Genomic DNA, 5066 nt, shown 5'->3' on the forward strand with positions numbered 1-5066 from the left:
GAAACTGACTGCGTTCTCCATCGAGAACCCTGAAGTCGAGCAGATCTTTCAATACTCTTCACTTGATGGCCACTCACAGTATATTTGTCTCATGAACAATCTCCACGACCATGCTGACTTGATTCATGATTTAGTCACCACTCCTCCTCAGGTAGACGTATACGCATCTATCAAGAGGACGATACTGGAACGTGTTACATGGACGTTGACTGAGAAGGCCCAGCAGCTCATCTACGAGGAACAACTCGGTGACTCGACTCCATCACAGCTGTGGCGCCGTCTCCGACTCCTTGTTAAGAACCAGGCCATGCCCAATAAAACGCTCTTGTCAATCTGGATCAAGAAACTTCCTCTTTCTGTCCAGACTGCCATCTCTTGCCTTGAAGATCAAGCAACTGACGTACTTATCCACGCCGCTAACTGAGCTCATTGTGCACTACAATGCGAGTTTCACACCCGGCAAACTGAACCCACCTCCTGCCAACAGCTTCGCCCTCCCCCTGCATACTGCAGATGCCGCATTAATTTGGACACCAGTAACCACTCACCAGCACCGCCGACGACCTCACCCCCTCCTGCAGTCAACTCTTTGGCAGGCACTGACCTTCATCCTTCCCGCATGGCTACAGGCTCTCTGCAGGATGCACATCCACAATACCCCTACTGCTACTTCCACACACGTTTTGGTGATGAGGCAAGGAACTGCAGACCGCCTTGCTGTTTCCCAAACGCTGCTCACAGGTAGGTCCGCGTGCTGCCTCCTGCATACAAGACAGGCGCCTCCCAGTGCTTCACTCAGTTCATGAACGACCTAACGCTTGTGGACGTTTATATATCAAAGACATGTCTTCGGGACAACTGCTCCTCGTTGACACAGGTGTTGATGTGTTCCTAGTGCCCACGTCTCTTTCATCCGAGAACAGTCGTTCCCACCACACGTCGCTACAAGCCGTCAACTCGAGCCATCAACTCCACTAAACTGCAGTGCGTTGGTTCGCTCTCTTCGAACTGCAAGCTCGAGTGGAGTTTCCTCGTCCGTGATATTGACGAGCCCATCATAGGCATTGATTTCTTGCGCCGCCACAAACTTTCCCCGGACATAGTGCGTAACACCATGTTTCATCACCCGACAAACACTCACTTCCCCTGTGCTCCGTCGAGCCTTCACTCCCTGGATGCATCTGTTCGTGCTCAACTAGTACACACATGCTCGTCTTTTTCGACTGTGGTGCTAGAAATTACACACAAGTGCTTCGTCGAGCAAGAACAGGTCACCTGCCTATGCAACGAAAATTTCGAGCTCACCCGCCGGATCCACGAAAAGCACTTTGAGCTCTCCATCACTCTCAAGAAATTAAAAACACTTCAACAACAACAAATCAAGGCTAGTAAGTGCATCGACTGTACAGACATTCCTATTTCCGTGTTTTCCTCATCCGTCACCTCTATCAACTGTGCTGTCACCGCAACGTCGTACACAGACATGCGTAAACTAGGCCCCCGTTCTGCTGTCGCCACATGTACTGACAGCCCCATAGTGCCACGCCCTCCTCGCGCCACAGTTGTTGACCCTGACTTGTGTACCATTGGGCAAGCACGCCACATCTCACTTCAGCCTGGCCTGCCTCCCGTGGACGATCTTGCAAACTGTGTAACCAATGCTCCTGTGCACCACCGTGTGAACTCGATGAACTACACAAACAGTGCACTCGCGCCTGAATGCAATTCACATTTATCGATTGAGACCAGGCTGCACCCACGGCCGCTGTGCCTACTAACGATTCACGATTCCAACCTAACTTTCACGATTCCCGAGTTTGCGCTTCAGGCTGGTGGCCATCTTGTTTCGCTGACTCCCAGGACACGTCGCCACCTCGGCTTCCTTCAGAAAAGCCGACCTACACCGAACACAGTAATCCTGCTCCACCTGACTCGCATGATGCGAGCAGTAAACAAACAGCCTCCCTTGCATCAAGCAAAATCGCTGTGGTTACTAACGGAACAATGCACAAATTGCGCCTTGCACCGGGTCATCCCATCTCTAGTAAACCCCAGAGACTTTGCCCTGAGTGCCTTTGTGATCACACAGAGCTCTTAAATGCCCAGTGTCATCGAACTCTCCGTCAGCTGCTGGTCCACTCCCATTCATATCACACCCAAAAAAGACGGGACCTGGCGCATGTGCGGGGATTACCGTCGCTTGAATGCGAGAACTATAATGGACCATTACCCTGTACCAAACATTGCCAACTTCACCAGCGCACTATCGGGCGCATCTGTTTTTTCCATCACTGACTGTAAACGGGCTTACCACCTAATTCCAATGGCCCCCGAGGATATTGGAAAAAAAAAAAAAAAAGCAATCACCACGCCCATAGGCCTCTTTCAATTCCCATTCATGCCTCTTTCAATTCCCATTCATGCCTCTTGGACTCAAAAACGCCACACAGACGTGGCAACACTTTATTAACGAGGTTTTGTTACGCCTCATATTCGGTTTTGCTTACCTCGACAACACACTTGTCTTCAGCTCTTCTGTCGAGGACAATATACATCACGAGCAGACCATTCTAGACACCTTGAAAGCTGCAGGCATCGAAACCGACCCCGACAAACTACAACTGCAACAGCCTGCTGTCACCTTCCTTGGGTTCCAGGTATTGGTTGGCGCTATCTCACCTCCGCCGAAGAAAGTACAGTCCATCTTAGATCTACCAAGACCTTCTTCATTCAAAGAATTTTTGCATTTTCTTGGCACTGTGAACTACTATCGGAAACACCTACCCCAAGCCGCAGAAATCCAAGCCCCTTTAACCGACGCTTTGGTAGGAAAAAACACCTCCAGAACCTGACCTGTGTAGCGGACACCAGAAATGACAGACTCTTTCTCGGAACCCAAGAAACTCCTCGCCAAAGCCTGCACAATCGCGCATCCCCACCCCAATGCGCAACTTTTCATAACAACAGACGCCAGTGACTCTGCCATCGGCGCCGTTATCAGTCAGACAGTCGACGGCCAGACCTCGCCCCTGCAGTTTTTCTCCCAAAAGCTCAACAATGCCCAATGCAAATATTCCATGTTCGATCGCGAACTGCTGGCTGTGTACGCGGTGATCAGACATTTTCGAACAGACGTCGAGGGGCGCTCATTCTATGTTCTCCTTCACAAACCCTTGGCAGCTGCTATAATGAACCCCCGGCCGACCCTCAACCACGTCGCTTCTGTTATTTCGACTTCATTTCACAACTCACCACTGATGTGAGGCACATAAAGGGTGCTGACAATATTGTTACTGATTTTCTTTCCCGTGTTGATGCTGTATCTTCCCTTTTGGATCTTTCTGCTCTCCATGAACTCCTATCCTCTGACAAAGATACACAGAAATTAATCTCCGACCCAGCTTTTTCTCTACACCCTGTCCTTACCACCGTTCCTGGTATTTCCGGCGAAGTCTGGTGCGATGACAGCAGGGGCACACTCCACCCCATTATCCCCACCACGCTCCGTCGAGCTGTTTTCAATGCCCCTCACAACTTTGCTCACCCTGGGATTCGAGCTTCAGCCCGCCTAGTCTTGCAGTGCTTCGTTTCGCTAAATGTCAATAAAGACTCTAAACAGTGGGCATGCGAATGCCCTGCGTGTCAACGCAACAAGGTACACAAACACACGTCTCCCCCTCTCAGAACCTTGGAAGCTATTCCCCCTGGGCGATTTCAGAATGTGCACATCAACATTGTGGGCCCTTTTTCCGCCTCCAATGGTTTCCGCTACATACTTTCCACCATTGATCGTACTACTGTTTGCGTCAAAGCTGCCCCTCTTCCCACCATTACTGCAGAAACTGTCACTCGTTCTTTGATTGAGTTGTGGGTATTGCCTTTCAGTTGTCCCACAGTCATTACCACTGACCAGGGCCGTCAGTTCGAGTCGGCCCTATTCAATGGCATTTGCCATATCTGCGGAATCCGACGCATACACACGACTGCTTACCATCCGCAAAGCAATGGCCTTGTCGAGCATTGGCACTGCCCCCTCAAGGCGGCCCTCTGCTGCCACAACTCCTTATGGATGGAGGCCGTGCTGCTTGTACTTCTCGGTGCTCGTGCAACCTACAAGGAAGACATCAAAGGGACGGTTGCAGAATACACATTTGGACAAACCCTGGTCCTCCCAGGAGAACCCATCTGTCGTCCTGCCTGTCACTCGCTTTCACCCCTATCCTCGTTCATTGAACGTGTGAAATCCCACTTCTCCAACCAGCTGATTCTCTCCCCCCCTCCCTCCCTGTCCGCTCACACACCTCCAATGGTCTATGTACCCATTTCCGTTCGAGCATCTCTCCAGCCCCCATACTCTGGCCCTTATCATGTGCTTCAATGATCCACAAACACGTTTGACATCCTGATAAAAAATTTCCCCATCACTGTGTCGTTGAACAGACTCAAACCAGCCCACATGAGCCCGAGTCTATGCCATCACCTGACACGTGCACTTCACTCCACCTACTACCACATGACACTCCACCTTTGCTCCCTCCCTCGAGCGATCACTCACCATCGTGTGCATCTCAGAACTCCTCGTCAAGCTCGTTGCCGCTCACATTCCTCCACAGATATTCAGACACAACATTCAAAGTGTCTCCAGTAGAGTTCATGTTATGATAAAAGCTTAGGGCGGACACACCACACATTCTACTTCTGATAAGATAGATGTGCCATTTTAGTGAGCAAGTTGAAATACTTATCTGATACTTTATTTGGATGCACTTGCATTCATGAAGATATTAGAAAGAACAATATATTGTAATACAGTAATTTGATTTAAAGGGATCAAAGATATTTAGGGCATTGTGTGTTAATACAGCAGGTAAGCAAGACAGGAACTACTTCAACAGTGGCAAAATTAGTGTATTCTGTTTTAAAAATGTATTTGAAAAGTATATAATTGTCAGCATTTATTTGCTTCAAATGGTCATTTCTATCACATTCCACAATACAACAGCATACTTACCAATAGAGCAGCCACTGAGTGGCAGGCAGGTATAATGAAAAAGGCCGGCTGGTGT

The sequence above is a fragment of the Schistocerca gregaria genome, chromosome 2 (genome assembly GCF_023897955.1).
Source record: "Schistocerca gregaria isolate iqSchGreg1 chromosome 2, iqSchGreg1.2, whole genome shotgun sequence".
NCBI lineage: Eukaryota > Metazoa > Arthropoda > Insecta > Orthoptera > Acrididae > Schistocerca > Schistocerca gregaria.